The sequence below is a fragment of the Ursus maritimus genome, unplaced genomic scaffold, assembly GCF_017311325.1.
Source record: "Ursus maritimus isolate PB19 unplaced genomic scaffold, ASM1731132v1 scaffold_19, whole genome shotgun sequence".
NCBI classification, from domain to species: Eukaryota; Metazoa; Chordata; class Mammalia; order Carnivora; family Ursidae; genus Ursus; species Ursus maritimus.
The window spans coordinates 7,849,737-7,862,405 of record NW_024424341.1 but is presented as its reverse complement, the minus strand read 5'-3'; positions in this window follow the sequence as shown (position 1 = coordinate 7,862,405).

Below are 12,669 nucleotides of genomic sequence, written 5' to 3'. Positions count from 1 at the left end.
AAAGATGAAAAAACCCCAGTCACATGCTACTCCAGGTTAGGAAAGTGGCCTTTTTAGGCAAAATCGCCGGTACATTTTACCGAGTAAAATGTAGCTTGAAGACCCTGTAAATTATTAGAATCTAGTAGGTCCTGAGAATTTAATGAATTTTGTTTCTTGGGCGTTTTAGCTGTGGCTTGCCTTTCTCTGGGGTGGTGGGAGCCAAGGAAGGGTGACAGCGTGAATAAAGGCTCCTCTGTCCGTCTGTCTTTCTGTCGCTCTGTCTGGCTGAGCTCACTTAGCTGAATTTGGGTAAGACAGCTAGCTGTAGATACCAGTCAATTCTATTGTACTCCCGCAGGATACTTCTATTTTGTCAAAATACTCTCCCACCCGCCAATCCCTGGGAGGTCGGAAGGCGCGGAGCTGAGATCTCTATGTTTCCTATGAGGACACTGAGGCAGGGGAAGGGCAGTCATTTGCCAGGTTGCACACAGAGTCCCTGGGCCCTGAGGTGGTGTCTCTGGCCCCCTGTGTGGGCTCCTTCCACTGTCCTGTACCACCCCTGGTTTGGATCCCCAGTTCCCTGCGTAGGAGGCCTGGGAAGGGCCCAGACTGGGGTCCCCCCCAGCTGTGGCTCCAGGGACTTTTAATGGGTTAGGGCAGTGGTGGTTCTCCCGTGGGAGCGGCTTTGCCTCTCGGGGGACATTTGGCAATGTCTGGGAACATTCTTGGTTGTCACAACTGGGGGTTGCTACTGGCATCTAGTGGGTACATGCCGTTAAACATCCTTCGACACACGGACCAAGGCCCTCCTCCTCCACCACCAAGAACCTTGGGCCCAGAGTATCAGGTGGAGGAACTCCGGGTGGAGGTAATGAACTCCACTGCACCGCCAGCTCCCTGCATCAGCCCTCAGACATGGGCTCCTCCAGGGATGGCTGTCCGTGCGTGAAGGGTCTCTCAGTGGAGGGCAGGACCAGGAGCGGCTCCGTGGAGAGCAGGGCCAACTGTCTCCCAGCTGCCCCCACGTGCTTCAGCTGCGGAGGCATGGGCGCCAGGGCATCCGTCACAAGGGGCTTGAGCCCTGGTGCAGGTGGGCTCAGAGCAGAGCCACAGTGCCTCCCTCATTGTGGCATGGGGAGTCCCTGGAGTCCCGGGTCGAACCCCAGCCCTTAAATTCCCTGCAGAGTGGGAGTGAGCTTTTCTCAACCCTGAAAGTCACAAACTGGCAACACCCTACATGTTTTCCGTAGAGGCCACAGCACCAAAATATTTTTTTTAAGATTTTATTTTTAAGCAATCTCTGCACCCAACCTGGGGCTCGAACTCACAACCTCAAGACCAAGAGTTGCATGCTCTACTGACTGAGCCAGCCAGGCACCTTGAAAATATTTTTAATTAGTCGCCACCATTCTTGTATGTTCCCACCTTCCCCAGTCCTCCCTAGCAGACCGAGCGCTGGGTTTTGCCTCTTCAGTGATCTCAGAGCTGTGGCCTTTAAGGAAAATCTCAAAAATCACAGCGAACGCTTCTCAATGAAAACCAACAGGAACCAATCTGCCCTTTGTTCCCAGACGTCCCCGCCCTTCTGGCTGTCTCCGAGGCTGCAGGCGCGAGCTGTCCCTGCTCAGCCACGCGTCTCCCTCCCTCTCCAAGTGGTCTTTGGTTTTCGTGGGCGACTCCATTGTTAGGAGCAGGCCGACCACGGGACGAGGATGGCTGATGGGTGTCTGAGTGCGTTTGCGATCGCGCGAGGTAACAGCTTCATTCCTCAGCGATGAGTGACCCATATTTCCTAACGTGATTTCCCTGCTGTAACTCAAATTGAGTTCATGTTATTCTAATGATATCAGTTGACCTTGAGAATTAGACCAAGAAGCCTGGGGTTATTCTTCCAACTTCCACTGCAGATTCTCGTGATGTGTTTGGAAACACAATCTGCTTCGCTTTGCCCTGAAGTAGGTACGGGGACAAATAGAAAACAAAGATCCTGAGCTGCTCTGATTTGCAGGAAATGCATCTGGGCCATTTCAGTGCATGGGGTGGCGGAGTCCTTCAGGGTAAAGGGGGGCTCCTTCACATCGTGGGCTAGTCCTTCAGATCATGGGGGCTCCTTCAGACCCTAGGGCACTCCTTCAGATCATGGGGGGCTCCTTCTCTCTCAGTCCTGCTCCTGCCACTGTGTGCGGCTGGCATTCTCCCTGCACCCATGTACTGCCAGCTAAAGACCAAGATTGGGCCTCCTTGCCCCTCCTCTTCTCCAGGTCCCTGGATCTTCCTTGCTGGGATGAGCCCTCAGCTAGGTCCTTTCGCTGCTCCCAACCCCCACCTGGCCAGGTCAATCCCCCGAAACCAGAGTGGGTGTCCTGCCATTTCTCTGGCTCCTTCACTAGCTCCCCATGGCCTGTTAGTAAAGCCCAAACTCCTTACCTGGCATTCAAGGCCCTTAATTCCAGGTCATCCACCTCTCCAGTCCTTCCTGCCAGTCCCTCCCAGAAGCACAGGGCGCAGAACATCTGCGTTCCTTGGTCTGCACCATGTTTTTATACCTCTGTGCCTTTGCTCACCTGTCTTCTCCTCCTGAGACACTCCTGACCACCTTGCTCATCGTATCTGGACAAACCCAAATCTTGCTCCTTCTGCGTTTGCTTGTTTATGCAATCTTTCTGGAACCCTGACTCTCTTCTGGATATTGGGATTAAACTGGGGAAGAGAGCCAGTAACTAAGAATGCAGATTTAGGAAAAAATAGCAATGAAATCTCCAACGTGATAAGCTTTGGAGGGAAATAGTGTGAAGTTCTGGAGCCCTTGGGGGCTCCTGCACTGAGGGGGCTCAGGAAATGCCTGTGAATGAGGTTTGGGATGAGAGCAGAAGGATCAGAAGGGAGCAGCCCTGCAGAAACATGATGGAGCCCAGGCCCACAGTCCTGGGAGGGAAAGGGCAAGATTGTTCTAGAAAGAGCCGAAAAGGGCAGTTCTGTGTCTTGAGGTGGGAGGATCTGCCCAGGGGGCACCTGAGTCCCTGAAGATGGGCTGTGTTCTTGGCAAGTTACCTAACTTCTCCTTGTCTCAGTTTCCTCATCTGTAAGATAGGGACATGTTATAAGGAGTAAGCCAGTTCCTATTTATGTGTGTGTGTTCATTCACACACAGGAACTTTGACCTGTTTTATGTAGGTTTTCATTTTTTTCAAATTGTAACAGAACAAAATACAATTGGAAGCCAGTAAGCACTAGTTCATAGAATGGAATGGAATGGAATGGAATGGAATGGAATAGAATAGAATAGAATAGAATAGAATAGAATAGGATAGAATAGAATAGAAAGCATGGATGACCTTTGGAAAAGCTGAGTTGAGCTGCCCTTCCTGAGTCCCAGGCTCACTCTCTGGGTGGTGAGAGGGTGCGGGTCTTCCCTGGAATTTCCCCGACTTTACCCCCAGTGTCCCTCGCTGGGGCGGGGGGAGGTCAGAACACCTGGAATGTGTCCCCTCCTCCAGGGACCGCCGAGCCCCCACTTGGGGAAGGGATAGAGCAGCTGCACCAGGGCTGGTGGGGTGTGTGAGATAAGCCAGGATACAATGTGGCTACAAGCTTTGCCCTCATGCAGGGGGAATGTGACACGAAGCACGCAGAGCTGGCAACCCCGTGTCCCCCAGGGGGTCCGCTCTTTTGGGAACAGCACCTCTCCAGCACAGAGGAGGAGGAAGAAGCAGCTGACGGGGATGAAGGGAGATACTCCATCGTCAGGGGGAGAGATGAGATGAGGCCCCTGGGGGGAGAGAGAACAGAGTCCACAGGAGACAGAAATAAATCAGGGGAGACAGGGACACACAGGGATGGAGAGACAAAGAGATGGAGAGACTGGGAGACACACAGGGAGAGGCAGACAGAGAGACAGAGACAGCCGAACAGGAACAGACTGAGAATAAAAGACCTAGAGACACAGAAAGGGACAGACAGGAGGAAAGAACTAGAGACAGAGGCGGACCCGGGGAGAGGAGGCCAGGGTGAGAGAGAATAAAAGGCCCGCCTGCTTCCAAGGCTGGGGCTGGGAAAGTTCCCTCTGTTGCTGCCACACCCGGCGCCCTGCCCCCTGCACGCTCACATCTGTGCCCATACGCACACACACTCACCGTGTCGAGTCACATTCCTGTCCCCCACGCTCAGGATCATCTCCCTCGTTTCCTGTCCTCCTTTGTGCCGTGTGCATTGGAAACTGTCGTGCTGCGAGTCTGGGGAGCACATGCTGTTTCCTCAACGCCGCTTTGCATTTCTCGGTTTGATTTTAGGGAACCACGTGAACTTGGGTCCTGGAGTCTCTGTGCCCTCACCGCTGCCCCCTGGGCTGGGTTTGCATGCGACCGCGTGGCTGGGGCGTCCTCTGCGGGCCCGTGGGGCCAGCTCAGCCGCCACCGCCGCCACCATTTCTCTCCCTGTTCCAGCTCCCGGAATTATTGCGGCAGATTTAGCCTGAGGCTGGTTCCACGGGAGCCTAGAAGCCGGGGTGTCGCGGTGAGGCTCGGCCGGATGAAATGTGGAGGCTCTCCTTAAGATCAAACCTGGGGATCGGCCCTTTCTCTAGCTTTCTGGGTTGCCTGGGCCCCTCTGCGACCTCTTACACACCCCCACCCTGACCCCTGACGCTGTCCCCTGGGGCACTGGGATGCAGGGGGTGAGGGGGTTGTGGCGTGCACTTTGCTAGCTCCAGGCTGGCCTCTCTGCAAGGCTCAGAAGTGTCAGATCTGGGGGAAATCTGATCACAATAGTGATGGCCGAAGTGGACGAGTCTCACTGGATGCAAAGTGCTCTGCCTGCATCATTTTATTGGCCCCACAACCCCGTGAGTACCCGTGAGACCGGTACTATGGCTATCCCCATTTTACAGATGCAAAAACTGAGGTTAGAAAACTGAGGGCTTTCCTCAAAGTTACCTGGCTCTGATTCTAAAACCTACACTCCTAAACGGTCTGTGTTGAAATGATTTGTGTTTCCGTTGGGGGTTTCTTTTCTCAGCGAATATGGGCAGAAAGATCTAGAAGCCTGTCACCAAAGGGCGGCACAGCCTCATGTGCACCCGGTTCCAGCAGCAGGCTGCTCGTGAACAGTGTGCTTGTGCAAAGTGTGTTCACAGCTGTTACCTCATTTGATCCCCATGAAATGCCTGTGAAGCAGGTCGGGGTAATCCCTTGGAAAGATGGGGAGGCTGAGGCCCAGAAAGACCCACCCTCTGGGTGCAAGGACAAGCCTGAGCCTGAAAAGAAGCTTTTAAAAAAAAATTGTTTTAGAGAAGGAGAGAGAGCAAGCGAGCACATGCGTGTGCAGTGGGGAGGGGCAGAGGGAGAGGGAGAGAATCTTAAGCAGTCTCTGCTGAGCTTGGAGCCCCTCGAGGGGCTTGATCTCATGACCCTGAGATCAAGACCTGAGCCAAAACCAAGAGTTGGATGCTTGAAGCGACTGAGCCACACAGGCGCCCCTGAAAAGAAGCTTCTGTGTCCAAACTTCTGGGAGATGTTTCCCTCCATGCTGTGGCAGCTCTCTGCCCAACAAAAACCTTTGTCGGTGTTTGTTTTTGTTCTTGTTTTTGTATTTTTAAGAGCCTATTTCTAAGAATCTCAACCGGCTCATGCTGGGGCTGGGCCTGACGTCAGGCCGGCTGCAGGCCTCCGTGGTGATGGTGGGGACTGCGTTTGGACTGGACGGAAGCGCCTTTCCTCTCCCCGGCAAGCTGCAGGCTCTGTGAGGGCAAACGTGTGTGTCTTGTTCAATAAACGTTCTGCTTGGGGCTTGGGGCTTGGGGCGGGCTGTCCTCTGCTGGAATCAGTCCCCTCCACCCTTCCCGTCTCACCTAGTTCAGTGCGTGTCCTGGGCCCTGATGTACACGAGACCCCACGAGAAGCTCCCCTCTCGTCCTGATCTTTCCCTTCACATCTGACGCGTGTTCAGGGATACACGTATGTGATCATCTGTTTCGTATCTGGATCTCTGGCCAAAGTCTGGCCGGTGAGGTCAGGGGCCATGGTGTGTCCTGCCGTGGAACCCTCCTGGACAGGGTCTGGCCATCGTGGATGCTCGGTAAGGACTCACTGGCCTGATGAACCACAGTCCCTCTGGCCAGAGCTGTGCCACCAGCGAGCGGAAGTGGGCGAAGGTGGGGGAGAGGAGTCAATGGGAGCCACGTGTTAGAGCCCCATGGAGGACACTGAGCCCAGGGGCAGCCACAGTTCTGAAAAGACGTTGTTGCAGATTTCTAGTGGTGGGATCATTTTTATTTATTTATCTTTAAAGATTTTATTTTTTTATTTGAGTGACAGCGAGAGAGCCCAAGCAGGGGGAGCGGCAGGCAGAGGGAGAAGCAGACGCCCCACCGAGCAGGGAGCCTGACATGGGGCTCAGTACCAAGACCCTGGGATCATGACCCAAGCCAAACGCAGGCGCTTAACCGACTGAGCCACCCAGGTACCCGGTGGAATCATTTGTAAAGAAGGAAATAAAGACGTTTGGCGAGGGAACCATAGCTGTTTAATCTGACTCCACTTTGGTTTTACCTAAATCTTGTCCTGGGGCCACACTCAACCCTGGCCCCGCTCTAGGACGTTCTATTTCATAAAGACCCGGGTGAAAGAAACCCTTCAATCCTGTCCTATGTCTCCTACAATAAAATCCAGGTTCTTACCGGGACTGGTGATCTGTCCCTGACCCCACTGACACCCTCTTTGTTTTTAAGTTTTTATGTAAACTGCAGTTAGTTAACACACAGTGTAATGTTAGTTTCAGGTGTGCAATATAGTGATTCAGCACTTCCACACGAGACCCAGTGCTCATCGCAAGTGCTCCTTCATCCCCGTCACCTAGTTCCCCCCATCCCCCACCCACCTGCCCTCCTGTAACCATCAGTTTGTTCTCTAAACTTAAGAGTCTGTATCTTGGTTTGCCTCCCTCTCTCTTTTTCCCTATGATCATTTGTTTTGTTTCTTAAATTCCACATATGGGTGAAATCATATGACATTTGTCTTTCTCTGAACAACTTATTTCATTTAGCATTATACTCTCTAGCTCCATCCATGTCATTACCAAGGACAATATTTCATTCTTTTTTGTGGCTGAGTAATATTCCATTATATATATTATATATATATATACATATATATGTATATATTATATATATACATACACCCCCCCACATCTTCTTTATCCATTCATCAATCGATGGATGCTTGGGCTGTTTCCATAATTTGACTATTGTAGATACTGCTGCTATAAACATTGGGATGTTTGTATCCCTTTGAATTAGTATTTTTGTATTCTTTTTATTCTTTGGGTAAATACCCAGTAGGGCAACTGCTGGGTTGTAGGGTAGCTCTATTTTTAACTTTTTGAGGAACCTCCATACTGTTTTCCACAGTGGCTGCACCAGCTTGCATTCTGACCAACAGTGCAAGAGGGTCCCCCTTTCTCCACATCTTCACCAACACCTGTTGTTTCCTGTGTTGTTGATTTTAGCCATTCTGACAGGTGTGGGGTGATATCTCACTGTAACTTTGATTTGCATTTTCCTGATGGTGAGTGAAGTTGAGCACCTTTTCATGACCATGAACACCCTCTTATGGCCCTGCACCCATGCCACTCCAGCCAAAGGAGTCTACTCTCTGTTTCTCAAATATGTGAAGTGTGTTCCTGCCTCAGGGCCTTTGCACTTGCTGTTCCCTCCACCCCAGGTCTTTGCTCGGCTGCTCCTTTTTATTATGTAGGTCTCAGCTCACATCTTACTTCCTAAGAGGGGTTTCTCTGACCACCCAAAGTAGAGTAACTTTTACTCCACTCCCACCACACATCCTTCTATCCTGTCTCCCCATTTATTGTTTACACTGCTATCTAGAACTTGGCTTATTTATTTATTTATTTATTTATTTATTTATTTATTTATTTCCTTCCTTACTTTTTTTTCTCCCGTGAGACTACAAGCATCATGAAGGCTGCTAGCTCCTGCATCCTTGGAGCCTAGGAAAATGTCTGGCACATAGTAAGTGCTCCGTCCTACATTTGTATGATGAGAACAAATGAATGGACAAGATCTGATTCTAAGGAGGCCACAGAAGATAGCAGGGTGGAGAACAGGTTTGGCCTCAGGCAGGATGCACCTGCTGGTGGATTTGGCATCACTCTCTCCTGGTGGAAACCGGAGGGTCCCTCTCTTTCGCTCGGCACCCCTCTTTGAGCTTCTCTTGTCACCTGTGGGAGATGAGTCCCACAAGAAACAGTGGTTAGGGGTTACCACTCATGGGGTCACGCACAGAGTGGAAGTCCGAGCTGGAGGTTCCACTGACCTGGTGAGATCTCTCCGAGAGCAGCCCTGCTGGGGGCACCGGTGCTCGGCAGCCTATTAGCAGGCCCCGCACTGGAGTAAACCGTGCAACCGGCTCCAAATGAGGTCCTTTGCAAGGGTTCCCCAAATGGGCAGTGAACCCGGGCTCAAGTAGTCCTCAGCCTTGTAAGCTCTTGTCACTGTAAATAGTCACCTGCCAGGCCGTGAGCCCCTGTGGGAGGTGAGGTCCTGGGGGGTATAAAGATGGGAGGGCAGGATTCCTGCCCTTGAGAGGCAGTTATAAAACAGCAGGACAAAAATAGAATATCCACGCTGGCAAATGTGTCTACAAGAAAATGAACTGGAAGGATAGACATCGAGACGTTTTCGTGACAGGTGACTGTCTGTGCTTACCTACGTACTATAATGTGACCAAGCATTATTTACATTATCGGAGAAAGGTTTCATTTGTTTTCATATAGCACGGCCTGTGGTACAACGCAGCGTATGTCCCCTCCTAAAAGACTGGCCACAGCAAATGTACTGTGAACCAAGAGCTCAGAGGAGGGGTCTTAAGTGGGTGGCAGGCGCCCGGGAAGGTTTGCAAGGAGGTGGGCTCGAGGCAGGCTCGGATGGAGGAAGAGGCTTTGGGCAGAGTGGGAAGAGTGTCAGGAGGGCGAAAAGCAGAGTCGTGGGGTATGTGTCTGTGTCCGAGCCCCGTGTACACGCTGGGCTGACCGGAGCAGGAGGCTGGAGCTGGACAAGGGCTGGGCCGAGGGCTTTCTGTTGTCTGCACATCAGCCGAGTTTTTATTTGCCTGAATTTCCCCTTAAATGGTGAGCATCTTGGGGAAAAGAACCTGATTTTGACATTGAATCCTTAGCGCAAGTCAGAGAGTAGGGCCAATAAATATCTCACACAGATGAATGAAAACTAGCAAAGGAGCTGATTCCCGTCGAACGGCTCGTTAGCAGCTGCTGGCTGACTGAGATCAACCAGTTCAACCCCATCCTGACCCAGTGGTGAGGAAAGGCACAATCTGAGTGCCGGTAGCTGGCTCTGGGCAGCCTGACACCTGGTTTGACGGGACTGATTAGATACTTTGGCATCCAGTCTGGGTTGTCCTCACGATGCCAAAACAGTCGATCACTTCAGCCGAGAAAGAAAACAGGACGGCCAAGTCCGTCTGCAGGGCTGTGTGGACTGGACGGCGCGGGCCACTGACTTTCAGCTGCCTGTGCTGGGCATCGCACACGGCACAGGTGAGACGAGTGCATTATGCCACTGCCTTTTCTCCGGTAGAAACGGAGAGTGGTTCTCCCACGAGAACCAGTGCTAGGCTGCAGGGTGCCTCAGGGTGCCCCCGACATCTTTCTGGGAACTCCCCCTGCAGCATCCGTAGCAACAGCCCCCCTTGCAGGTAAGGAGCCAAGGGTCGGAGAGGTCCATCATATGATGGTGTGGGTCCAGCTGAGACTTGAGTTGCCTCTTTAGACTCCAAGTTCTAGGTCCTTCCATCAAACCCATGTCTTGGGGGCCAAAGTGTTAGAAGAAAGATCTGGTTAGATGTTAGGCTAAAATGTGGGGCAAGTCTGAATGACCGATCAATCCGTCCCTGACCGGGGTCATCAGATGTTTTCTGTGCTTGTACATGTGTTCGGTGAAGTGGTGGACGGCAAGGTCTCTGGGGGCGGACCACCTGGGCGGGAATCCCAGTTCACCCATTTAGAAGCTGTGTGGCCAGGGGAGATTGACCTAACCTCCCTGTGCTTTAGTTTCCTAACATGTAGAAAGGGACGGACCATAGACTATGCAATAGATCGTGGTCAGGATTCAGTGAAACTGGCCACACAGTGCTGCCCACGGCCAGCTCTCCATGCGTGTGGCTCTGACGTGGAGCCAGGCACCGTGCGTGCGTGGGGGATGTAACCCCAGGGGCGTCCACCGGCAGAGGACAGGGCTTGGGTGGGAAGGAGGACTCACGCATGTGCTGAGCCTTCTCCGGCCACTTGTGCATGTGGTCACAGCTGCCAGCAGCCACGTGGGTGAGGATGCTCACGAGGATTGGTTATAGTGGTTATGACAGGATTGCGGGATGCTGTGCGTTGCTCTTTGACCCGCAGGAACGATGACCTGCGGTATGCAAAGCGTGGTCAGTGGAGACAGAAACAGGTTCCCAGATTTGCCGAAAATGAGACATTGTAGAAAATGGTTATTTTTGTATTCACTCGCTCAGACATACATTTAAGAAGCTCCGCATGGTATTTGCCATGTGACAGACATGTCATAAATGCCAGGACATCAGAGGAAGCTCATCGTCTGAAAGGAGAGAAAGGCGTTAGGCATTTAAGCAGCCTTCGGTGAGGTGAGCACGATGTGGAGATTTGCATAGGGAGGATGTGTGTCTAATCCAGTGTTTGTGTGTTTCCGTGTGTGTGTGTGTGTGTGTGTGTGTGTGTGTGTAGTGGTGAGGTAGGGCTTCCTGGAGGAGAGAACATCTGTGCTGAGAGCTAAAGAGCAAGTAGGACTTGCCCAGGGTACCGGGAGAAGGGTATTGGCAAAAACACAGTCCGGATAGAGGGCTCAGCAGCAGTGGAGGCAATGGGACAATGGACAATGGGACAAGGGTCCCGGCACGAGCAGGTGTGTACAGTGGGACCAGCGGGGGGAGCTGAGGGGTTGGTCGGGGCCCCACCATGGGGACCTTGTGAGTCTCGGTGAGGGGTTTGGATTGTGTCACGGACGATGGGGAACCTTGGCAGCTACGAGCAGACCAACCTGGCCAGATGTATATGTTTGCTAGATCTCAAATGCCAAACTGAGCTATGGTCTGGGCTGAGTGACAGAAGATGGGAGTGGGGAAATGAGACTGGAAGGGACAGTAAAGGTTACCGGAGGCTGTGGTCTCTGATATCCAGGGAACGGTGGTTGGTGGCTGGAACCAACGAAGTGGCAGCAGAATGAGTGGAAGGGAGGAGGGGATAGACTGGGGACATCAATGTACTGACTCTGGTGCTCAAACGCTGGGACATCCCGAGGAAGAGTGTGGAGTTAAGGACTGCCTGGGGATTTCACGGACAGAGGAGCCACCAGTGGAGAACCATTGTGCACGGAGGGGGTAGGTTATGGAACCTGAGAAGCATCTGCTGCCATATACCCAGCAGATGACTAGCTTCTGAGCAAGTGACCGAGCTTGAGTGATAGGTCCGGGCTGATGGACCTGAGAGTCTTTGCAGAGATAGTGAAACCTGGGGGCACAGTGAGCGAGACGCACAGCAGGCCAAACACAGAACCATGGGGCAGAGGAAGAGGGAAGAAGAGCCTAAGATCGGTGGGCGGAAAACGGGGAGAACGTGGTGCTATGGAAGCCGGGGGAGTTCTGCACCAGTCAGGATGTGCTCTGTTATGCTGCTGTAACGGACGACCTCCCGGGTCTCAGCCTTCACCACAGACATTTATAGCGTAACCATCTCAGGTCAGCTACTGCCCTCTGCCAAGACCCAGGCTGATGGTGCAGCCGTCCCTGCCACCACACCCATCTCACAGCAGAGGTAACAGGGGACATGGTAACCAGGCTCCACCTCTGGAAGTTTTCACTCCAAAGCGGCAGATACCCTTCTGCTCACATTTCCGTGGCCAAAGCCAGGCCCAGGCCAAGCCTGAGGTCAACATGGCCAGCTAATATAATGCTCCCCAGAAAGGGGGCATGGATATTCTGAACAATTATGCCCTTGACCACAGATTATAGAGATTCGAGGAGAAAGGAGGGACAAACAGCTTGAAACACAGTCAAAACAGCCAGGACGACAAGGTCCGAGGAGCACCGTCCAGGTTTGGCAGGTCGTGGATGTCCATTGTCCTCCCCACGGTGGGGACAAGCAGGCAGCCAGGACAAAGGCAGCAAGTGAAAAGTGTTTTGAGAAATCTGCAATGTGAAGAAGGGTGGCCACAAAGGAGAGGAGTTTTGGTGATTTTCCTGATTCTGTGTTTTCTCTTAAACTGGACGCAGGCATGTGGCAGGTTGCCAAAGAGGCCACAGATTCTTCCCGGCTTTGTATCCACGCCCATCTGAAGTGTAGCTCCTCCCACAAGGCAGAGACTCTGTCTCTCGAATCAGCCTGGCCCTGTGACATCGTTCATCGGCAGGATAGGGGCAAACCTGACACAGGAACCCAGAAAGGACTTGCCTTCCCCCTGCTCTGGGAGCCCTGAGACAGTCTGCGCACGAGCCCGGGCTAGCCTGCTGGGTGATGAAAGACCCATGTTCTCGCTGCCCCCTTCTCCGCTCCCCATCACCCCAGCCAACAGCCAGCCAGCCTCCAGGAGCAGAGCCACCCCGCCGACCGGCAGCTGACCGCAGATGCACGAGGGAGCCCAGCCAA